Below are 25,675 nucleotides of genomic sequence, written 5' to 3' on the forward strand. Positions count from 1 at the left end.
TCCCCAGAAGGAGGACTATGTTGTATAAAATGAATGAATGACAAATTCAGATTAGAAAATTAAAATCAAAACTGCAAGTGCAAAATAAGTAACTTGATGCATGTTTGTTTTATGAATAGTTAGAGTTTGGGAGTTTTAAGTATGTAAAGCTGTACTGCCAGGAGAAAATTGTGTGGCATTTTGGAGTTATGCATTCTGCTGCTACTTTTGAGGGTTTAGCTTAAAGTTAGGAGGGTGGATATAAGTTTTTTGGGTATAGATGACTTCACATTTTTAAAATATCAGTTCCCAAAATACTTTTTCCTTTCAGTCATCTATCCTCTCCTTTTCCAACGGGAAGAAGGTGCTTTCTGCCACAAACTGTGGAATCCCAGTGTTAGAGCAACTGTTAAGTCTGTGTGTGTGTGGCATTTTCTCTTGTTGCTTGGCATGAGCTCCGGTTTCTCTGCTTTCCCTGGCTTTCTGTTCAGGAGGTTTCCTTGAATACCCAAAGGCCTCAGTTCAGCTGTCATTAGGAGAATATCTTTTGACAATGCTGGCTCCTAGTAAGGCACCATAAACATATTTCAATTTCTAGAACGTGTTTGTAGCTCTTTGAAGAAATCTCAGTTAAAGAAGCTGAGCTAGTTTGTGTGTTCATGTAATACTCCCACTTTTGGTTTTGATCTTAGTTCCATGAACTGATCCCTGGAAAGTTCAATGTACATATAATTACCTCATTTAACTTTTTTTATTCACTTCACTTTTTTTTTTTTTTTTTTTTAATCTTGGAGCAGCATTGCAGTAAATATTCTTGTTAAAAAATTCTTAGGAAAGACTTCTAAAAATATTGCAGATCAGCTAGAATCAAACCAAAGTACCAGCTGATTTCTTTTCTAATAATTGATTTGTTTTGAAAAACAAAATTATAAAGAAAGTGGCCATTATGAATTCACAAATACATGCACACAATGAGATGCTTGTTGTGGTATCCTGGTTTGAAATCATGATTTTGTAGGGAATATGTATGTATGACAGAAAATAAATCACAAATACATTTACTGAAAGCCTTGCTCTTACAAACATTTCCAGTTATGAAGTTGATAGGATGAACCTTATGACTGAAAATGCAATGGGGTGATAACGGGGCAGGGACTGCAGTAAGTAGCCAGTGCTGTAGGTAGGTCTATGTGGCCTTTATGGAGTGGCTTCTGAATGTCACTAGCATGTGGTCACTTACTTGCAAGTTTTCCATGAACAACTAGCGAAGTAGTAATTATATACACGCACACATACTTGTTTGAAATCAAAACTGTTCTGTAAAACATGAAAATAATTGGCCTTTTTCTGAGAAGATAATGGAAGGTCCTGGTGGTGGTTTTGGAAATCTGTGTTTATATTGGTGCCCAACTTACAGACTTGGCTGTAGGTGGAGATCCTATTTCCTGTATCTTTAATTCATGATGATTCTAAATCTCATTTGCATTTTTCTTATTAGTGTCTGATGATGTGCTGTCTGTGGATAGGCTTAGGTATATAACTATATCTTTGTGACCATAACCGTGTACATGTCCTGGAAATAATGTGAAAGGATCTGACCACTGGCAGGGCTGCAGTTTTCTTATGTTCCCTGTCTTAAAATGTGTAGCACATGGGCTGTTAATGTAGCCCTGACAAAGCCAGGAGGACAGTATGTTGTTGTCTGTTCTCAGACTATGCCCTGTGGGCCAGTGCCTGCATATGATACTGTGAAGCAAGCTGATTTGAAGGGGCTGAAAGATGTGCTGTGCTTTTAAATCTTTTTTTTTAAAATCTTTTTTTTTTTTTTTTGTAAGACTAGGAAATGGTCCTTGAGAAGTTAAGTAACTGTGGAACAAAATGTTTGTGGGAAAAGACTTAGCATAATGTTAGAATGATACTGAGATGAGGTTACTCAGGTGAAACGGAACACTGTGGTATGCAAAACGTAGAAATGCCAAATATGTCTTGATGAGCAGAAATACACTTAGATGAAGCCTTTGGAGGTGTTTTCTGGTAAGGAGATTTACAAAAATTACCAACCAACTGCAAAGTAATTATTTTTTAAACTCTACCAAAGCCCATATTCCTATAAATACACAGGCAAAACAATGTATGGAAAGATACTATATATATTTACACTTAGTTTAATAATATCCCAGGTCTAATTAAAATGCAGTGTTTTACAGAACTAATTGTTACAGAAAAGTGTTTTTATGTAGCTAGATTAGTAATAACTAACGATAGATGAATTCAATTTACATAAATTTCAGCCAAGAGAATATTTAGAATCATACCACAGAGGATCTCTTTGAGTTGGGTAGTTAATGTCATTATCTCCTCCCCTCGTTTAAACAGTTTGGTTTACAATAATTGTAGAACGTAATAAATTATTTCAGTTTTTCCTTTTAATGAGGTGTTAATAAAAATCTGATAGCGTTTTACTAATATGGGGTAGTTGGTTATCAGCAGGGTTGCTAACGTAAAGCATGCAAATGCGTGCTAAGATCTGCTGGGATACAAAGCACTGAAGTAGTTGCTTCCACTTGTAGGAGAGAGTACTTTTGCACCTAATGGCTAAAGAAATTGTCTGGGATGTTAAGTATGGGTCTGCTGAGATTCTTAACATTGTATGCATTACTGTTGCTTCCTAAGCATTTCTGTTCTACTTCGAAAAGTTTTGCTGCAACAGGAAGGTAGTGGTTGTTAAAGTCCAAAGCACAGAGCAATAGGCAGGATACTGCAAAACATGCTGTGCTGATGGCTGTTCCATGGTGTTTGCCTGGGTGGCTCAGCGTCCTTGACTTTTAAGTTCAGCAAGGCATAGCCTGTCATTGAGGCTGCTCTTGCACTGAAACAGACTGTGCTCAGTTGAGAGCTAAACTCAATTCGCAGTGACAGTATAATACCATGTACTTGAAAGAAGGAGAGTCAGAAGTGTAGAAGAGGTTGTCCTCACAAAATACTGTGCACTGCTAGACTAGGAACAGTCTTGTCTAATCTCTTCCCACCTCTCATTAATCTCCTTTCCAAGCCCACTGTCTCAAGCAGAAACCCATGAGAGTACGCAGCTTGTGATGTGAGTCAATTTTGTCTGATTCTTTGGTGCCTTGGGGTTATGAACAGTAAGTGTGAAAGGAACAGCCGTCAGCTTCACCTTAAACAAAGAACTGTAACCAAGATCTGAAGGTCTGAGGTGGCAGGAAATCATGGGGAAAAGTAAGGATTCAGAGGGTTCTGCTGCTGTGACGATGGCACTCCTGAGAAAACAGAGCAAGGGACAGCCAAAAAATGAAAGTGTTGGTTGAGACTTCTTCAGATTCTGTCTTTGATTAGCTTTGCTTCCTCTGTTGGAACCTATGGGATGAAAGAAGGCATGTGTCTAGGCTACATAAGTCAGTCTGAAGGAAGGAGCCTATTCCAGGTGCCCACCACTTCATCAGTCTCCTTTGTCCAAATTAAGTATGTATGGGTTTGTTGGTTTATCTGTCTTTTGAAGGGGGCAGAGCTCATTCATATTGTTCAGAACTCAGTTAATTTTTGGAGCAGCCACTTGGCTAATCAAATCAAGGCTAGTGTTTTTATTTACATTGTATTCCAAATGAAAGCTAAAGCTAGCATGGAATATGTACGTTAGCCTGTCACATGTATGCAAGGCCTAGCTGGATAATGAAAATGTATGGAATTCTTATCTACTCTGCTTTAGCAGGCATAATGATTTACACAGCCTGACAGCACTAGTGCAGCAAGTAAATGCATTAGTCATAGTGTCCATTTTTCTTGCAAATTTGTGACACAGATTTAATTACGGGAATGACCAGCAACTTACAAATCTAATTTTGGTAGGCTGAGACAACTTTTTTATTTTAATAACAATGGATTTTTTAGCAATGATTTCATTACTATTTAAAGAAATCCACTCGTATGGAAATAACCAATTGGCTGAATTTATTTACTGTATTTTACCTTAATGGATGTTGAATGGTTTAGGTTTGTTTTGGGTGTTTGTTTTTTTTTTTCTTTCTTATTGTTATCACTTTTTCATCTTAGTTATTTCTAGGATAAATATCCTTCTCTGGCTTGATTATTTCATAGCACAACCATTGTAAATATTTTTCTAAAATCCGGCAAATGTTTGTATACCCCTTTGTTCCCTTTTAATTGTGTCTTTGCAGTATGAAAAGGGGCAGAACAGTCATCTGGGATTCCCTTCTTACTGCGCTAGCTGTTTACAAGAAAATCTTGCCAGGACGTCTGTTCACAACAGGTGCTGAATTCTGGATTCAGTCTTGTTTAATTTCAAAGCAAAGCTGCTTTATGGTGAGCCACCATGCTCCTAGAAGTGGTCTCTTCTTCTGTGAAGCAGTACAGTGGTGCTGCTGGTCTGTGCTCCACATTTGATTCTGATGGTTCTCAAAATCCTGAGCAAATTCTCCCTGTTAATGAGCCACTTGGGAAGCCACCTCGGCCCTGAAGGGTGGGTTTTTGCATGAGTGGAAGGGGATGACAGATCTCGGCAGCAGTGAGTCTTTGGACCAGATATTGTGTACCTGGCAAGAGGAGTTTAGATTCTGTGGAATTTAAATAATCTTGGAAGCCACTTATGTTGCCTTAGTGTAACTTTCTTTTATTTTGTGGCTGGTGCTTGGTTCTCTCATTGTTATTTGACATGCTCATTTTGATTTCTGCTAGCTTGATCTGAAATCTCAGCGTAAGTTTGGGTATTATCAGCTGTTCCCAGATTTGCCACGTAACTTGATAAATGTGTAGGCCTTCACTCTTACTGTGTGTTAGTGCTTCCAGTGAGTAGCATGCTCAGTTTAATACATAAATTTGAATTAGCTTGTACTATTTTGGTACAAGCAGGGCAGAGTAACAAAGTTCACTGTGACAGAGACCTGTTAGTATGAGCTTAAGAAAAGAGCCCTTGATACTGATGATTGTTTTGAGGGATGGATAGGTGTGTGCATCCATACCAGTATATTCTAATCCCACCCACTCCACCTCCTGCCAAACTGACAGAGTTATGTCAGTTAAAAAATGAAAAGGAAAATCTCCTTGTCTCTGAGTAAATAAAAAAGGAGTAAGTATAAAGGTGTGATTATCAGAAAGTTGAAAAGAAGTAAATGAGATCCTGCTTTTAAGTGACTGAGAGAAATCGGGTAGGGGAATAACTGGAAATCTGAGTATTACAACACTTACCGTGTGGTCTGTCTGACACAGCTCGTTTGAAAAGACCAGTGAAGCCAGTAGGGGTTGACATGGCCAGCCAGCGCAGACTGTTTGAGAACCAGTTAACAAGTAATAGGCCTGCTGTTGGTTATCTTTGAAACATTAAGGAGAAGGAGGGTAGGTAACAGTAACCAAGAGGAAAGAAAAATACACTATTAAGCTTTCAGAAAAGAGTATCCTCTAGAAGGCCAGTGATTTGTCCCTGTATTTTTTTTTCAATGGCTAAGAGGAAAATGTCTTGAAATCTACATAATACAAAAAAATGAAGCTATTAGCTGTCAAATGTTTATAAATTATGTGAGCTGTAGCTGGTCTCAGTGCTTTCTTAGTGTTCCCATTAGCTTTTGCTACTGACCATTTAATTAATCTCCCTTGGTCTTAAGGGACTCAAGTAGCCAGTTCTTCCAAAAAAAAGTTTATTTAAAGGTAGCAGTAAGTAGGCCATTAAATGTATCTCTTCATATTCTCTTTGCAGCCCCAAAATAATGATCTACAATCTTTTTAAAGATAAATAGATTTGGGTATTCTGCTTTCTACACTTCTTCATATGATAGCTAACAGTAGGTAGAATTTTTTCTTGCACCTACTTTTTTGGTCAGCAACCCCATCTAGTGCTCTTGCTTGGTGTGGTACTTGGTGACAGACAGCTTTTGAGACAGTATATTGAACCCTCCCATCTCTCATCATTACTGTCTCTATGGGTTAACAGGCTCTTACGGAAAGAAATAGCTGAGGATGTATGTGCAGTAGCATTTTTGAGTTAGTAAAACAAGCAGCAAAAGTGGAAATTGCTGCAGAAAATTCAGAGGCAGAATTTGGGGTGTTTGTTTCAAATCAGAAAGATAGCATGAGAGTTGAAGCAGCTTTATTCTTCCAGGCCAATTTCATGTAGGAATTGCAGAGTAGAAGGGAGTGAAGTTTTAGGAGCTAAAACTGAGCATTCAAAGTACTTTAAATTTTATTATCTGACCATATTTCTCCTGACCACATAGTGTGGGGAGACTGGAAATGAAAGTGACTATATGACTATGGTACAGTCATCTCTCTCTTACTGAAAACTTATAAAAAGCTTGATTCCATTTTAAATGAATGCTAATGAATATCAGAGTCAAGAGAGTATGTAAGTTTGGTAAGTATCATTTGGAGAACATCTAAAGGAGGAAATGTGTGTGTTTAATATTATATAATCAGGCAATTTGGATTGATATGTGAATCACATCCATGTCGATAAACAGTTTTTGCATAAAATCAGCTTGTCTAAGATTACTTTGGTCATAATTTGTAAAATTCATCATTGCCGCCTTTACTGTGAAAATTAGCATTTTTGTCAAAAGGATATGCTTTTTTTGGTCTATTTTTTTCTGGTTCTGCTTTTTGTTAATAGTCGACTTGAAAAAAACAACTGCACTAGTGCAGAATTGTATGCAGATCATAATGTTGAAAAGGTTATGGTATTAGTTTGTGATGTTTTCTTGTCTTCTGTTTTGCAACCATTTCTGTTTACTCCAAGTCAAAGACAGTAAAATTAACAGAAAGAAATATCACTAGTTCTGTTAGAAAGATCAAGGTGTCTGACTTCTAGTTAAGTCACTGAAGTTTGTATCATGGAACGATGTCATATCACTTACTTGAAATTAGTTTTAAAAAAGTTGCATTTGTTTCTGACATATACTTGGAGAATTATTTGCATGCTTTGTTTAAAAAGGTGAGAATTAGCACTACAAAACTTTGAAAATTGGTTTGTTAAACGAGATTTAAAATTATTGCAAATAACTAGTTGTCTGTGGGAACCAAATATTTGAATTTATTGGTTCTTTATGGTAGGTATGTTGGTGCATGAAGGAGAAATTGAGAAGGGAGGCACTATGAAAGACAATGTGGTTTTTATTTCACCCTCTCTGTAGTGTCTTTTAATACTAGAAGCAGCAAAACTGCATTCCTCTAGAGCTGTGGTGTACACAAACATGTAGTCATTTGGCCTGATTTGAGGGTAAATGTTCCCTGCAGAAAGATTTGGAAATGCACAAAATATATAATTTTCTCCCTCCCTTTTAAAAAATTCATCAAAAGGAAATGAAAATGTTTTTAGACTCTAGTGTTAATGTTCTCCCCCAAAGTTTTAGTTTCTGATTGAAATGGAACAACAGTCTCTCCTCTGTACTGCAGCTGTTAGTCACCTGCATGAAAAAAGTGTGTTGGGATGAGGAGGAGTGGAGAGAAATCATCCCTTCATTTGGAACAGGGGTATTTAAACCCCTGTCTTCTGCTTCATTAGCACTTTGAGCTAGTGCTGCTGAAAGGAGTTGTTTCACCTGATGTCTGTGTTGGTTATAAAATATAATCTGGTATGCTGAGGAGTCACCTACATGAATGCACTAATTCATAATGGAGCATGGAGATCTTTCTCCTTCTCTGTCTACCAGCTGGTGTCGTTTCAACAGCCAGCGAGAGTTCAATTCTAGAAAGCAGTATGCGTTCTTCATGATATCTCTTTACAAACAGCAATACTAGTGCTGTATCATTTATGCAAACCTTTTACTTTGAGTTGACTCTTTGGCCGTGGAAAAATATACCAAACACCTAATTTATTAAGCTGCTTGAATTTTTGGCCCAGAACAGGTTAAAGCTCTGCCTGGGTCAGGATTATTTTTTTTTCCTGTGGTTTTCTCTCTGACCTAGCAGTGCCTGTTCAAAACTCAGCAGTTCGTGAATCGGCAGTCCTCAGTCTCTTGGGGTAAAAACAAGAGGGACATCATTATTAATATAAGTTGAGTGGCTGGAAACCGTTCCCCTTGCTGTCAGGGTGACAAATACTGTCTTAATGGAAGTGCCAGAGGTTAGGTCAAGAGCTTTCACAAAGTCTTTTAAGTTAGCTAGCAGGGAAGGCACGGTTGTTATAAAACTGGAGCTTCCTTTGGAAGTTTATGTTTCTTTATTACTTATTGTTGGCCTTTTAAAAGGCAGTTTTGGGAAACTGTTGTGACCCTTCAGTATGAGACAGCAGTAGTTTGTGTATTTTTTTTTTTTTTTGAATGGCCGTGCTTGTGTCCTTGCTAAGAGGCTCCCTTCATTATTATTTTGCCTTAGCTTCTTTCAAAGTATCAAAACAACCCTCAGCTTTCATTCTTAATGGCACTTATTTAGAAATATCAGTCATTGTGAAGGAGGGGAAGAAATGTTTTAATTAATGATCTGTCATTACCTGGCTGCTTTTAACACTGTTCTGTCAGTGGAATAGATTGTTTGTTTTGACTTTCTGTAAAAAAACAACCACCAACCAAACCAAAAAAACCCCAACAACAACAACATCAAAAGCCCTAAAGCTCCACCCCAACAAAACCCAAACCATCTTGGAGATAGTTACTTTGCCTGCCTTGAGGCTCAGACTTGTTCGTACAGTTTGTCACCTTTCTGCCATGACATGTCAGCAAATGCATCTCCCAGCATCTTCTTTCCTCTTCCTTCATTCCAGTTCTCCACCCACATGCCCCTGATTATTTTCCTGTAATGACAAGTAAATTGCTTATTTGTTGCTTCTACTTTTTTAAAAAAGATTGTATCACAAAATTCCTTTTCTAAAATATTTTCTGAAGGTACCTTCTTGGTCAACTCCAGTGTAAGGGCTTGTTGCAATAATGGCTGTGTGATGTCCTTTCCCGGTTAGTTGGTGGAAGATCAGACTAGGTGATCATCTGGCTTTTATCTATGAAGAACTCGGTATGTTGTACAAAGTGGGGTCACACGCTGACAAGACCGTGTGAGCTCTGACAGGGTGAAGCATTTAAAAATTTGCTAGTTTTTACTTCCCAATAAAAAGACTTCTTTTTACTTGTATCTAAATGTGGTGATCATTCCATGTCAGACAGAAATTTTTTTATGTTAACATAAGAACATTGGTCATTATTTCTACATTTGTAAACCATGCTTCATATTATCTTCTGGTTTTCAGCCAATGTCGTGAAAGGACAACTTTGGACACTTTGACTGGATACCTTTATTTTCCTAGTGTTTAACTTGACTGCAACCATGCATGACTGGGAACAGCTTTTTTGCCTGACAGAAACCCACTGGATGAAAGCTGCGTGTGGTTTCCCCCCTTCTGCATACTTTCTGTATGTCACTTTGTACTGTGGTATGATAGAGGTGCTCATGGTGATGCCCACCTGAGTGGAAAAATTCTAGCTTCTTCCTCCTGGTGCATTTGAGGCATGTGCTAATAGCCTGAAAAGGCACACCTTGTAGTGCCTCATTGCTTAATTGTGGTCTAGTTTCTTTCCCACATTTTTACTACCGTATGGAAAGTGAATGTTAACTATTTGAAGGAGAAATATATTACATAGGATTAGATAACATGAATAATGTGAAAGCCAGGGTTTTTAAAAAACTCGAACCTTTTAATAAAATGGAATGTCAAATACATGAGCATGTCTTTCAAGAAATGATCAAAAAACATGTGAAAAGTTTCATATCCTTTTAAAAGTCAAATAATTATCCACCATCATATAATTTTTGTTAGATGGACAGTACAAAGATGAAAGAAAATTTTATAGATAGCATTGCACTTCACAGCCGACTGAAGCAGGTGTTAGAAATGCAGATTAAGTATACTGACTAAAGACTATATAAATTTGAAGTGAAAATGCCACTGGTCTACTTGTAGTGCCCTGCACATGTGAAGTTTCAGATAGTTAAATTATTAATTTTATTGTGTGAGATAGTGCAGCAGTTAGGGAGAAGGTCCTTGTGCATTTATGATGTTTTTTTTTCCCTGTAATCTTTTTAACAGTACATGGTGCGCAGCTAACAGAATTCGCTTCGTCGTGGAAGTTTTGATGTGGAAAGAGATTACATAATGCAGCTAGATATATCCACACTGTATGTTTATTTGCCAGTTAGGTGTTTTACAGAAACATGCAGTGCCAACACACAATTGTGGGTAAATACAATTTCTATAAATGAAGGAGGCTGAATGTTAGTAGTGTTGCTGTAGAAGTCCTCAGACACTGGGAAATTTGTAGCTGGCTCCTTCAGCACGCTCCTGTGAAAGTGGTATAAGGTATGTACAGGTTAATGTACAGGTCATTCTTTTCTAGACTCTGTAGGCTTTTTGTGGACATTATGCTTCATGATGTACGGGTGGGTGCCTTACTCATGTGAGTGGTATGAAGCTTGTTAGGGTTTTGGTAGGAGGGCATTGGGAGAGGGGTTGAGGGTATTTTCTTGTCTTCCAGCGACTCGGTAACCTGCTAATAAACTGTACTAGCCTGTGAATTTAATTTCGTCATGACTTATCAGGTGCCTGGAGCTAGTAATCAATCTGTACGAGGTCTAATTCTCGGATAAATTAGAATTGGAAGTGGATTGGGAGAGAGAATCTCTTAAAGTGAGGACTTTCTTAAAGAAAGCAGTACAGAGGCCCTTGCTCAGTGTGAGGGACAGTTTATTTTCTTCTCAGTCTGGACCTTTGTGAGAAGAGGTTGGTAGGATCCCCATGTTAGCATAACATCTGGGTAGTGCAGGGGACAGTAACAAGGGTATGGCACAGTCCTCTGTCACCTAGAATGACTGCAAGGGAAGGACAGCTTTTGCAGGATTTTTTCTTAGTAAGTAGTCCCTTGATCTGCTAAAAGTACTAAAGGTATGTTGTCATGAAAGAGCCACTTTTTTTTTTTTTTTTTTTTTTTTTTTTTAATAAACAGTATTGTTTTGTCAGTCAGCTCAGGGGATTTGCATTGGCAACAGTTCTGCTCTGACTGGAGGAGCTAGTCCATAGTCTGTAAATATCCTGTATATGGTTGAGAAAGCTTGGTTGTAATGAGTGGAACAGATATCCAAGTGTCTGTCCAGTGCTTCCTGGGAGATAGACAGCGTGCAGCTGGCAAACCAGTCATTTGAAATCTGCAAAGGCTATAAATGGTTGTAAGTGTCTTGCATGTATCTGCTTTATTTTTTTCCGTAAGAACAACAAATAAATCCCAGATGTTCCACTGTTTTTCATGCACCTCTACCCATAGGCACCTAGACCTAGCTCTGTTTCTCATTTCTGTTAACTGGTGGTTAGTGACATGAATTTTTTTGTTCCTACAATGACAGTCATTGAATCTTTCTCTGTGCTGCAGAATTGAGTTCCCTGCAGTGGGTGTAAAATCGTGTGTAGTCATACAAAGTCCCCAGGAAGGCCACTTGGTGCATTCACAATACAGATAATGCACTTTAATGAAGTTGTTAGCAAAATAACAATGGAAATTTTCCTCTAGCTTTAACTCATGTGTAGCATTTCAGTAAGATTTTTCTGGTCACTGACATTGTATGAGAAACAGCTTCTGTCCATCTTCCTTATTTTGCAGGCCTGTTAAAGCAGAGCAAAAGACTACATATAGTTCATTTTATAGACTCTGTAGTGTCCCTAGCAAAGAACTGCTACATGAATTTATGTGTAAAATGTATTTATTACTATTGCTTTTCATATTTTTAGTAGGTAATTAAAATACAAGCAAAGAGCATCACTGTAATGCAAACAGCTTGCAAAATAATAAAATCTAGATGAAGCTTAATATTTATAGTGTACTGCCTTAATGCTTAGTTTAGTCACTTGGTTAATGGAAGTGCAAGTATGGTTTTGCTGCACTTTTTTTTCTTCTTATTTTTGTTCCCTCCTAATTACAGTGTGGGCTTCCCGGCAAAGCTGGCCCAGTTGCCAGTTTGTCTTCCAGTTCCAAAATCCAGTCAATGTGTATACATATTCAAGTGCAAGAACTAAAATAGGATTTCATCATTACTATCTCAGTTTGCTTACCCTCAAGCAGAGTTAGTGGGGGGCTGATCCTCCCTGCATTCATAAAGGTCTGTCAAAATAGGGTATGTCACTCCAAAGACATTTGGAAAAATATATTCTCAGAGTCCTAGTACCTCAAGCTGTGGCATAATTACTGCACCATAAATGCTTGCAAAGCATTATGCTGACTGCTTTTTTATTTTTCAGTCTGATTTCTCTTAACTTGTGGGATTAAAATTGTTACGCTAATTCAGTCAACAGCAGAGTCCAGTGCCCCTGAACTTGTATTGAGAACATCCTGAGCCAGTGTTACCAAATAATATACAGAAAATGACATCATCTGTAATATATGGGAAGAGGTATGATTTGTTTTATTTGCTGTTGGAGTTATTCTAAAAGCTATTAAAAACTCTCTACAGCCTCTTACAGATAATTATTATGCTTTCTTTTAGGGGCATAAAAGGCCATCACTGATAGAAAAAATACTATGTTTCTATCCATCTGTTTCATAAAGCTGTTCAAGCACCCTAGATTAGCAGCATGATATAGATTAAGACTTCTTAGGTGTGGTAGTCACTGTCTCTAGGCTGTCCACATAAAGTTTTTCTGATATGGCGCATGGATTTCTTAAAGCTCTATCAGAGTAAGGGGGAGTTTCTTCCTCTTTGGACAACTAGCAAGAGGGAGATCCAGCAGGCATCAGAGTTCAGTCAGGCACTGATATGTCCAAGCAGATTAAAAAGAGATTTGTGACAGAAAGGGGTTTTGGGACAGGAGAGGCCTGGAGAGTGGGAGGTCTAAATTAAGATGGTATATTGGAGAAGCATAAGTGAGAGAGGATTGACGTATCTCTGGGGAATGCTGGTTTTGCAGAAGGAAGAACAGCAAGTTCTGAGTCAGGCTGGACTGGGGTTACCCTGCAGCAGCCCCTGCCTGGGAGTTCCTGTTTCAGGAGGAGCGTGCACACACCACAGCTGTCCTGACATTCCCTCTGCACAATTGGAACATCCTCTGCCGATCTGTTGTTCTTGCGCCCATCCGGGAGGCCTCATCCAAGTAGTCATTTGAGAGCCAACACTAACGTAACGTGTTTAAGCTGAGATGGGAACATAGCTCTTCAGGGTGTTAACATCAAGTGGAAGCTGCTATAGTGATAAACTTTTGAATTAGATTTTCCAGACTGATTCTGTTACAAATGTCCCTATAGAAAAATAATTGTTTTATGATATTATATGATAAAGTTCTTGAACTGAACTCATAGGGAGTACAGTTTTCATGGATAATCAGGCAGTAATCTTCTAGAGCCTTTGAATGCTATCCTCAAGGTTTTACAAGGAGCATGTTAAATCATGGTGTAAAGCTAATCATCAGTACTAAGATGCTGAGGCATGCCTTGTGCTGTTAAGATTCTTTCTGATCACCTATACATTCATTGGCTGAAATACTATTTCAGTGAAGATTTCACAAATTCAAGACACATTTTCAGGTACTTCCTTGTATTAGCTTCTCTAGTGCCTGAGCTTTGTAATGGAGCATCTGTCCTGCTGCATGGGAACTGTGGTGCACATGGAGTTGTGTATGTCTGGCATAGTGAAGGTGCAGTGTGGGTGTATTAAAAGCTTGCAGACAGACATGTTTTTGAAGGTTTTTTTCCTGAAAATTATATTCTGAAAGGAAGGGTTTTCTTGCTTAATAATTTTGAACTCTGAGCTTACTTCTACTCGAGAACAGAAGTGTGGAAAATTGTTACACTAAATGAGAACACAAATCAACTTGTTACAGCATGGATGTGTCCATACCTAGAGTTAGCTTAGAACAGCTATTGCACAAATGCTGAATTTAATCTGTATTGCACAAATACCACAAGCATCTCAAAAGGATATATTCTTTTTTGCCTTACCATTGGCATGTGCAAAAGGGAATTTTTGAACTGCAGTCTAGTAGTTGTGCACATAACTGACTGTTTTACATACAGAGCTATTAGATTTGCACTTACAAGGTATAAATGTTTGAGTCAAACGTAGAGCTTTATCTACTTAGGCCATAATCTCATACAGTATCTTGTGCTTACAGTAGCACCTTGCATAGACAACACTACTGGGAGCTGGATTGCTGACTTCCCACCCCATTTTATAATGGGTTGAACACCACTGTACGTGCATGAGTAATAGAGAAGGTGAGAGAAGAAACGTTTTCAGTATAATTCTTATGACAGTATCTTTTTAGAATCTGGGATTTCTTTATTAGAAATACTCAGAGGTTTTCTGTAATTTACACAGTAAGAAACATTTCTGAAGTCCTTAAGAAAGAGCCATTCTTTTCCTCTGCATCATGATAAATGTAGCAATTGTGTGTGTATACTAGAATAGATCATATTGAACATCCCCTGAGCTCCGTTTGCAGACAAGTCCTATCTCCACCATGACAAAATTCCCATAAGAGTTTAAATTATTAATGCCCTGGAATCTGCGGGGTTCAGCAGATATGTTCAGTGTTATTGATGGCAAACTTTATCCCTCTATTCCTAAGACACATAATGAAATAGGGAGTCCCACAAATAACTGCATTTTATGTTTAGGCTAATTTTGTAGAGGCCAGTGGGCTTTGCCTTAATGTGTGTAAATACAATTTTTCTCTTTTACAGCAGATTGCGTGGTAGATGGGAAGGAGGCTGATTTGGCACTAATTTATGAATCCTTCAAGCATTCTCTGTGTGCTGCACCCTGTGCGGGCAAGATGCTCTAATTACACTTACTCTATATAATGAGAGCTTTTAATGACAATTGCTGATTGTAGTTACGGATGTTTAGGGACCATTTTTTCTAGCTTAAGATGATGTATTGACTTCTACAAGAGAAGACTTTTATTTTCACTTTATACAATATCTCTCCTTCCTCCCCCCAGCCTTCACAACTGATAGGTGGACTGGTGAAGCTGCTAAAGTGTAGCCACAGAGATTTTTTTTCCCCACTTAATTTAATTTTACAAGGTACAATTTTTCACTGGTTTTTATTTCTGAATTCAAATCTGTGCATTCACGGTTTTTTTTTCGCTAGCAACTTAGTATTTGGAGTGATGTTATACAAGCTGCGTTTGTTTTATATAACAAGATAAAACTACCTTGCACTGAATATGTCACTGCCATGTTAAGCAAAAACATTTACAAAAGCTTCATTTTCCCTTAATGTACTGGTATAAATGACATTTTACTATGACACTGTCGATTTTAAATAGGAGTTGGTTTAATCTTTGATCCCTTTTTCAATTAGATTAGTTATAATGGAAAACAATGAGTCCGCTCACAGTCCCAGATTACAAAGTTGCTTTGCATAGGGCCTGCTCATCTTTTTTAAGTAAGGCTGTGAATATACCTCTCATCGACTGTTGCCTTTAAATATAAATTCAGATATGGGCAGCTTCCAGTTTAGCGGTCACTGAGCTGTCAATAATTGAAAGATCAGTTTTAACACTTGTGAGGAAGAGATAGTTTAAAGATTGGGGGTTTGCTTTTTTCCCCTCCCCTTTCACTTCGGTTTACTAGTTTAGGGGGGGTGTTAGAGGTATGTTTCTTTGCTTTGGTTCCTGCTGCTGGCAGCCTTGTATTGGTGTGGAAAGTGAAGCCTTCTTGTAATTCCAGGGAAGCAGAAGAGAATGTGAGAATTGCCTGTTCTCATTAGCAGCACTTGTGGCTTTTCATTCCCACACATGCCCTGCAGCTTGCTGTGCCTTCTGTTGTCCTAACACAACTAGCAGTGGGACTGGGTTGGAAGGCAGACCTGGTCTGAGTATTAAAATAACCCTTTTGATGTTTGTTGTGGTTTTCTTGTGCTTTGTTCTATTTTAAATCCTGACCATGGCAGTAGTCTGGTTTATTATACAGCTGTTTTAAGTGAGAAGATGGTATTCCAGCATATGGGAACAGAGGTAAAATGTTGGAAGAGAAAAGAGAATGGCAGCTTCTGGAATTCATTTATAGCTGAAGACAGCAATTAAGTAGTCATACTATAAGAAAGATAGTCTGTATACTACTTTATTTCTGTGGTCTACAACGTTGAGGCCTTAAGTCTGATCTTAGGATTTTACTAATAATACTTATGTGTACTTCACATTTATTTGCTAATTCTGCTAATGTGTTAATGAAAGGCTTTCATGAAATCAGTTCAGGTCTTCAGTAGAAGCAGCCAACTCTTCAGTTTTCAGGAGGAATTTGTGAAATTAGAGGCTTAATTTGTCACTCTGTTAGCATGATGTGTCATTGCCTTCTCAAACTATTGAGTGTACGCAGATGGTTTATGACAAGCATTGCAGGGCCTCATGTCTGTTAGAGTTCATACCTTTGGACCTATTTGGACAACCAAAAGTGCACAGGTAATAGCAGATACAAACATCCTGGTTAAACATAAAACATCATCTCCTAGGACCAGTAATAGGAAGCAAGAATCCTACTTCTCTGTGTTCTGGCATTGGTTCATAAATACTTGTGTGACTGGCACACGGCTTGCATTGTGTTTTGCTGTGTAGGCTGATTGACCTGTGCCTCTGACTAAAATGGAACAGGTCTGGGTTGCAGTCACCATGGGCAGACACCAGCCTGCTGTGACTGGATCCAGTCTCCAAATCCCACAAGCTAACATACCTCTGGGTGTTGACTCTGTGATAGGTTTTGCTTCCTAGCAGAGGACCTCTCAGTTTACATGTTAGGTTATGCTAGATCATCTCGAGTAGAGGAAACCTGGTTCCCAGGCCATGGTATGAGGATCTTAGCCCAGAGATCAGCAATACACAACCTGGGTGCTAAAGAAGTTGCTAAGGAAGAACATGAGAGGCAAGGTCAAGTGCTGGGAAGTGCAGCATCTTAAGAGCTGTCTGTGAAAGGTGACAGCTCCCAGTTTCTGTTTCCCAGTAAAACTTGCAATTAGTAGAAATTGGAAGAACCTTACACAAAAATAGGATTATCAGCATCTTGCTCTTGAATAGGAGCATATCTGAGCTTCTGAGTTTCTGAATAGACTTGTGAGCAGGCTTAGCCTCTGATTTCAAGTGTAAATGGAGCCTGAGAGAACACCCTTACAAGGATTTTGGCCCAGGCTTAGCCAACCTTTTCTCTATGATGATTATTTTTAGTCTGTCTCACACACCCCTTCCCTTATCTAGTGATGAGCTGAGGCTTTAATTTTCTAATTACCTGTAGTAGGAACCACTTGTCAGGAAGGCGAAGAATTGTGGACGTCAAAAAATGAATTTCTTATTCACAAGTCTTACGCAACAAGAGAGTTACCCTAGGAAAAGCACAGGCTCCGGTTCCTTTGTTCTTCTGTCACTGCTTCTGGGAGTCTTGCATTTGTGCCAAGCAGTTTTTCCTGCCTTCTCGGCTCAGCGGGCATATTTTTTGGCATTGTTAGACTTCTCTTGCTTACAAAAGAACCAGTCCTTTCAAAACTGGCTGGTTCCCAAGTCTCTCTGGGCTGTAAATTGGGTGGTGATTTCAGCTGCCAGCCCATGTCTTCGTTTCCAATATTCTTTTCCCAAGCCTTCCACTTCTATGTAATTCAAAATCTGTGCCACAGTTGGTGGAAAATACGCTGTTGTACTGGAGAGGAGTCTGTCTGCACTGGTGTGTCTTGTTTGCTCTGTGGCCGCACCATCCACTTGGTGTCAGACCTCTGTAGTATGGGGAGGTTTCTGGTTGTGCTGGCAGAAGGTTGTGGTCAGCGTAACGGTAGTAGCACTGTGGATCTTGAATCGAAACTCTTCACCATCACCCCTAATGCACCAGCAAAGAAGTGTATCACAAGGACTGCAGAACCACTGGGACAATTATTGTTTATGACAGCATAATATTTGGGAGAAAATTCCTTTTTGAAGCTTATACGCTTGAATTTTTTTTGGTTCTTCCTCCTAAGGAAGCCTGAAAATATGTCTGAAAGAGTAAAACGTGAGTGTGAAGAGCGTGCAGGGATTTACTATGTGAACGGAGAGAAACACTTCGAAGTAAGTCACAAGTGAAGTTAGTATAACTTACCTGCTGGAAATGACATCTTGGACATCTCATGTCTACTCTAGGGAGCTGTCAAACTTTTCACTGTAACTGTGGAGTGATTAAAAGTTGTTTGTGTCTAACAAAGATATGGTAGCCTTTGGCTTGTCAGTACAACTGTAGGCTGTTTGGTCAGAGACTTAGTTTTTATGGTACCTGCAAGAACTTCGAGTGGGATCCTGCAAGAGACTTGTGTGGTGCAAGTTTTATTTTCTGTAGCCCTGAACAATGATGAAATGACTGGAAGAGGGATATTTTGTGGGATGTTTTGGATAGAGTTTCTGTAGTGAGTCAAGCCAGAGTCACTTTACCATGAACCTGGGATCATTAGAAAGGCATTGATTTTGATAGACTGTTTAGGTGAATGGAGCTACAAAAGAGAAAAAAACATCAAACAGGTCGAAAAATGAACTTTGACCTTTTAAAAGAAATGTAATGTTTTGAGAGCTAATCTTGTTTGGAAGAAAAAGTGGGGGCAGGAAAATGAGTTCCAGAGTAGGTCAAAATGGGCAGCAGGCATTTTTGTGTGTTCCAGTGATGACATCCCAGCTGTTCACAGTTCATTGCTGATGCCTGATAATGCTAAAGAACACTAAGCTTCTTGGCTTTGCTTGGTTTGCTGCTGTGATAAAGCAAGCAATATGCTTCAAATGCTGCATTTGTGTGGGGTTATACTGTGAGTTTCAAATAAGGGGTATCTTTTTCCTAAGTGTGTTTACTGGTTCACTTCATTACCTTGTTTTGAGGGTTCTTTTCATAGATAGAGGTAGGGTGCTCAGAATGACCAATGTTGCTGTCCAGTGACTGTCAGGGTTTTTTGGTTTTTTGTGGGGGTTTTTTTTTTTTTTGGTTTTGGGTTTTTTACAGCTACTCTTTTTGTTTTGTGGGTTGTTGTTGTTGTTGTAGTTCCTTTCAAAAGGGAAGTGTGATCCAGCAAAATGGGATTTAATTTTTTTCCTTTTTCTGTTTTTTACATCTGAGGTGCAATTCCTCATTGACTTCTCTGGTGACAGAGTGAGTTTAAGAGGTGACAGCCCTGCTTTCTACTTCCTTCATAATGCAAAAAAATGATGCCAACCTGTTGGTTTCTTGGGCCATGTTTTAGACTAGTACAGTGAAATGAGCTGAGTTTAAAAACAAAAACCTGGGTTTTATTTCCCCCACTGGGATTATGTCTGTGATCCATTTTAGAAATGGTCTCATCTGTGCCTGAAGAAGAGATAGTTCACTGTGGGCAGAGAAGAGGAGGCTAAGAATGACAATTTATTAGCTTTGCTAGAGGAGACTGAAGTGAAGCTATGCCTTGTATAAAGTTAAAAAGTAGAATTCTGCCTTGATGAAAATCAATGGAAAAGGCTGTTCTGGTGCCAAAGTGCAAGGTTTCTTTAATTAATGTTTTGCTATGAAACAGAAGGGTTACAAAAAGTTGGTGTTTTGGTGGTTTTTTTGTTTGTTTGGGTTTTGTGGTGTGGTGGGGTTTTTTTTGGCTGGGGGTGGTTTGGGTTTTTTTGATAGTGTATTTTGTAGTTTATCTTGTCAAGTATTGAAGTGCTCTAAGCTATAGCCAGGAAAAAACAACCAAGCACGTTTCATATCACTCTCTTATCTCTCTTATTGCCCATATATTGACCTTATTGCGCTCTACAACTACCTAAAGGGAGGTTGTAGTGAGGTGGGTGTTGGTCTCTTCGCTCAAGTAACAAGCACAAGGACAAGAGGAAATGGCCTCATTGCACCAGGGAAGGTTTCAACTGGATAATAGGAAAAATTTCTTCACCAAAACAGTTGTCAAACATTGGAACAGGCTGCTCAGGGAAGTGGTTGAGTCACCATCCCTGGAAGTATTTAAAAGACTTGTGGATGTGTCACTTAGGGACATGGTTTAGTGGTGGGCTTGACAGTCCTGGGTTAGTGGTTGGTCTTGATGATCTTAAAGGTCTTTTCCAGCCTAAATGATTCTATGATATTTCATTCCAGTCTTGAGATCTGAGTGGGGTTAGAAAACTGGGAATGCTATAAGCTCATACACTTACTCATATACAGTCTTTCTGATAATGTCCTTCTCACAGCTCTACTGGATTCGCTGCCTGAACCACATGACAAATCATGTACACAATATTCTGCCTTTCCAGAACTAGGATGAATATCTTCCCAGCTGGAGAAACGTTACTGTTTTCAAACCCCTTTTGCTTGACTGGAACATCTGCAAATATTTTTAAGATATGGTTACATGAAATAACTTAGTTTTCAAATGCTGAAGTTCAGTTGAGATACAAAGTAATAGCAAATGGGGATATACATGTAAGTAACACTGTTAATATGTTGCCAGCATTGCCTTTTTCCTCCCAGTTACTTAAGATCTTCCAGTTACATTTTTTAATATGTGACATTTATCACACAGTTTGATAGTGAAGTTAAGACTGGGTAATGCTTCTAAGGGGCACGTGGATATTACAGGAAAGGGTCTGGAAAAAGCCTGCTAGCATCCTCAAATGATGGAACCAGAACTCTTCCTGGCTTTCATGCAAGAAATCAGAAGAGAAGTGCCCTTTGCAAGTACCGCTGTTGTATCAGTGGAGTGTGGGCTACACTGCTTCAGAGGGGACCTCTTACCCATCTGATCTGCTGCTTGATGAAGCAAAGTGGGGGAATCTTCAGTCCTCATTTGTTTATGGATAGGTATTCTTATCCTCCAAAAGTTGCATAAAGAAGCAGTCTTTTCTGTATTATTCATTGTTAATATGAACTGTGACATGCATGTGACACAGATGGAGTATTCTTTGTTTCTCCTTCTAGTAACCAGCCCTTTATCAAATGCCAGCTTTTACCTTCCTACAGCTCAAGCAAAGGCAGTCAGCACAAAAATAACACATATTTAACACTTCTTCTTAATCCGTTGTCTTTGCCAGCCTGTTACACACAGTATTGTGTTAAGTTCTTTGAATGTTCTGGGTGTACACTTTGTGAAGTCTCACCTTGTGCTAGATCTCAGTACCTTGTACTTAAACTCACTATATAAATATCTACTGAATCCAGTCAGTTCAGGAGCACGTGAACAGATAGGTGCACTTGCTCACTTCATGCCATTACTGTTAACTTCCTGTGACTCTTCAGGAATTTCTGTTAAAAATAGAGTTTAAAAAAAAAAAAAAAGGCAACCAAACCAGACAACCCCCCTCATATATCTATCTGTCTCTTGGCTTTCTTTTCTGTTCTCTGGGGATTTTTTAATGTATGTCTCATAAGCCAGGTTATAGACTTTTGGAGGAAGAGACTGCCTGATAAATACCTAGTTTGCTGCACATTGGGTTGTCTAACCATTTAGCATTACTGTAAAACAGATAATGCAAATAACTCTGTTCTAGTGGTGAGAGTCCTCTGTTAATTTGTAGGTTAGCACTTATATCTTCCTTTTTATGCTTTTGTTTCTCCTGTATGTGTGTATGAAGGTTGCATACAGATTAAATAGGAGACTGATTAACTGGCAGTGTAGAAAAATCAGTGAAACCAGCTACTCTGGCTGTTTGACAACCATTTGCATACTAAACTGAACAGAAAGGAGAGGTGCTTTTTACTCTGTTTCAGTCACAGCAGCCTAATGAATTGTCCAAGGCTATGTAAGTTATTGGACATAGTTTGTGCTGGAGTTTATTTTAAAGAGTTTATTGTATTCCCTTTAAAGGTAATCTGTTGGTGCTTTGGTACAAAAAGGAGGATTTATGTTTTCACTGTACCATTAAATATTCTGAGGTTGTGCCTTTTTTTTTTTTTTTATTAACCTACTTGGATTATATTCCTTTCTGGCATTTCATTATACATGTATCTGAGGTGAGAGAGTGTGTTAAAATTGTGCACAAGAAGAGCATTTATTAAACCCCATTTGTTCCTTTAATTAACATTTAGCTGCCTGTGTTCTCTTCATATGCAATCAGGGCAACATTTAAGAAAATACTGTGTTCAAATATGCCATTTCACAGAGGGAAAGACAAAGAGAGTTTGCCAGGGCAAAGGGCAAGGTCATCAATTTGTATTCGCTGAATGTGACATATATTGTATAAAGAGGATTTGATCAAACGTTTTTAATGTACTTTTGTTCAAGAGGTTGAAAGGAATACTGCTGTAATTGTCTACACTGTATTGGCATTGGAAGGCAGATGGCTACTAGAGAACTCTTCACGGGTTTTCCCTTCAAATGTTTGCAGGTATATGATAAGTGAAACGCTGCTTTTGGATGGGATTGTGTTGATGTCAGTAAGACAAATGCATATACGTCCATCTGCAGAATTTCTCCTAATCTAGATGTGCTAATGTAGAACTAATTGATACTGTAATTCATGTACTGGGATTTTTTGTTGTTTGTGTTTTTCAGGGTTTGGTTTTCCCTTTTTTTTTAAATACAAGTTATTACTGTCCTTAATTTTGAGACTCAGCATGTCCCAAGATGGGGATAAACAAAAATATTATTCTATGTATCTTGTTGACGAAGGATGGTCACACACTTTAAATATAATAACGAACTTTTTATCATGTCTGATACACAATGCATTTTTTTAAAATTATGGTGGCTTGTGGTTTTTTTTTTTTTTTTTTTTGCTTTGTATATACCCGTTAACTGAATAGGTAACTTCTCAGGTGGATTCAGCCATGGAACAAGATTTTATGTTTATGTTAATGAATCTTATTTTTCTAAGTTTTCCACACTTCTTTATGTCAGTGAATGTATTTGCATTTAGTGTGCGTGTGTCCTGGTCATCTAAGATTCTGTAGTATTTTGCTGCGCCTGAAAACCTTTTCCCGTTGAACACCTTATTATTCCATCGGGTATCAGATTTTGTTCAACAATTTATTTTTATCTGTCCTCTTTGTCCAAAAGAATAAATATCATGTTGGAGGAAAATCTGATACATTTTGCTAGCAGATCTGTAATACTGAAGTGCATAATTTGGCAAGAGCTTGGGGCTATTCTCCTAGCAGTTGGACATTTTACATCCCTCAGCCACCAGCAGTACATCTTGATTCATTAGAAAACAGTGAATGGGTAGGCTTTGTTTTCTCTGTAGCCTGGAAATGTTCACTCAGAAAGAGAGCAGTGTCCGTTATGGTGTCTTAGCTGTCTGTGTAAGAAGCTGGTGCACTGTGCTGAGGCAGCGGATCAGCAGAAAGCGTCTAATTGCTAATAGAGGTGACAGATCTCAAATAATATTCAGACTGACCGAGCGGTATTGGAGGTTGTAGCTGCAGATATATTCACTGAGGCTGTTACTGTGGAGGTATTTATTTCCAGATTCTGTGCCTGAGTTACTCAGAAGATAACTTCAGTGGAAAGGGAGTTTTTGTGCCATTTTGGGCTTTTAACCTGCTTTTTTGAACCCACTGTTCTTTCATAGTTCTATCTGCAGATTATATAGGGAGCTTTCTGTTGGATCCATTACTCTTCAAAGACTTAATTGAATTGTACAGTGTAATTAATCTGTCTTCTTAATTTCTAAAATTCTCCTAGTGTGTAGGTAATAAACAGAGAGACTCTGTGGCTGCTTAGCTGTATTATGGGTCTGGGTGGAAACAAAGAATATATTCTTTTTGATGGAAGCAAGTTTATACATGGATGGCTGAGACTGTATTGCAGCAAACATAAAATCTGCTGTACTGGGACTGACCAAATATTCTTTTTCTTATCAATGGCCTCAGAACAAATATTTAAGGAACGCTGTATTTAAAGTTCAGGGAATTCATATATGACACTTTCCCCTGAAGTTCTCTCACTCTCCAGCTCTGTATTTCCTGAGCTAGTTATAATTTCTGCATACGTAATAAACTTCAACAGGCTTTTCTTCTGTAAAATTGTCCTGTTTTTTTCTTCAAGCCATGTACACGCGTCTGGTTGTAAAAGATAAACAGTTTTGAGGAAAGAAACATTGGGGGTGAGTGTTTTTTCTATTAGGTTTAACCAGAAGGTTCTGCCATTTCTCCACATACTGACTGTGCTTACTAGCTACTGCTTTGGGTATTCTACTGAAATAGTAGGGCATTGGTGTCTCTGGCTCACACAACAAATGAAAAAACAGATAGGTCTTTGAACAAAAGTCTTCAAAAATAAAAAATGCCACCTGCAGGCGCAAGGCATGGCTTTAACACCTGGTTTGAGATGGGCATCAGAAAAACTTGCATTTGTTTGCTGCTTGATTAGGACTGTCATTCACCAAGGAGATCATCCTCTTCAGGAGACTGGTCCAAAGTTTTGGTTTTGGGATAAATAACAGACAGAAACTGTTTGGGCAAAGGCTTATGCATGTATCCTGTCCTTCCTCTGCTTTTCACATTTGTTGCTGTGAACATATCCCTTGTGATGATTTCAGCTATATGTTCTGATTTTACAAAACTTCTGTGCAAAACAGTATCAGTAGTGAAAAGTATGTAATTTCAATTACACCTTCAAAAAAAAAAAAAAAAAAGTCACAAGATGCCTGAGAACCTTTACAGAAATGCCTGTGTGTGCTTTGACAGATTTAACTCATAAGGTTAAAAATATGTGTGTGGATTCTTTTGTTTTTTAATGTAGCTATTGATAGAAGAGGAGAATACAAATGTAACAAAAGAATAACTAAACTGGCTCTTTGAATCTTACCTCACAAGAAACATCAAAGAAAGAAATGCATGCCACCTGTTAAGGTAGTATGAAAGGTTAGCAAGTGTGCATCCTTCTCTACCATATTATTTTGCTCTTTTAAATCAAAGTTAACTAGTTCAGAAACTTTGATTTTACTTCAATAGGTGAATCCTCTTTTAGTTGCATTATTTCTGACATTCTTCTTACTGTTCTTGGGATGGGAGATGCCTTTCAGTTTCATGCTCATTTAGTCTTTCTGGGGCACTCTAAGCAAGCTGAGATAATAGTGTTGGGTTTTTTTCATGTAGCAGTCACTAAAAAAGTAAGAAATAATTAAGCACAGTGCTTATTAAAATAATTGCTGATCCTTTCAGTGTGTGCTCACTATTTTGAGCATGTGTGTGCTAATGGGATAAATGGGATCACATAAATATCTTGTGTGATCTGTAGAGGGGAAAAAAGAGGATGACATATGAAATACCTCACGCCAACATGAAGTTTTGTATCTGCACATCCTTTAGTTCAAATACAACTGTTTTTATTGACGCATTTCCCTTGTTGCATCATTGTGTTGCCAGCTCAAATTTCATAACGTTACATTAGAGCTTGAAACTCCAAATATGTGTAAGCAGATATATGATTCCTCAGTGCTGCACCGAGGAAGAAAGCTTTTCAGTTGTTTGCTGGTGTTGGTTGGCTCTAATTATGTTATAAACTTGTATGTAATTCTGAGATACTTGCAGGTTAAGGGAAGAGTGTTGCTGATGGACAGCGCCAGGGAAGCATCACAGTACAGCTGTGGTTTCAAGGGTCCAGGTTTCAGCGTGGGGAGAGTCTTGTTTTCTGAAGACTGGGCAGGACTAAAGTTCCCAATTCTTGCTGACACTTGGGTGTCCCAACACATTGGCTAGAGGTACTCGGTGGTACTCTGTATTCCACTTTCTGGTACCTGTGGGCAGGGGCCCATGACAGCTGACAATAAGTTGTTCAGCTTGTACAGGTCAAACATAAATGAAAGTGAGCTCTG

The 25,675-nt window shown here is 38.5% G+C and overlaps 1 protein-coding gene across 12 annotated transcripts in view; it reads left to right on the forward strand.

Moving 5' to 3' along the window:
• SLC10A7 (solute carrier family 10 member 7) overlaps positions 1-25,675 on the forward strand; it is a 153,994-nt gene that overhangs the window by 54,098 nt on the left and 74,221 nt on the right. Inside the window, exon 5 of one of the 12 annotated variants that reach the window (XM_056361668.1) lies at positions 4,173-4,246. The exons of the other annotated variants lie outside the window; for them this stretch is intronic. The gene's annotated coding sequence lies outside the window, so the exon portion shown is untranslated. Of the gene's footprint in view, positions 1-4,172; positions 4,247-25,675 lie in introns of those variants that run through there. 12 annotated transcript variants of the gene reach the window in all.

The sequence above is a fragment of the Falco biarmicus genome, chromosome 1 (genome assembly GCF_023638135.1).
Source record: "Falco biarmicus isolate bFalBia1 chromosome 1, bFalBia1.pri, whole genome shotgun sequence".
NCBI lineage: Eukaryota > Metazoa > Chordata > Aves > Falconiformes > Falconidae > Falco > Falco biarmicus.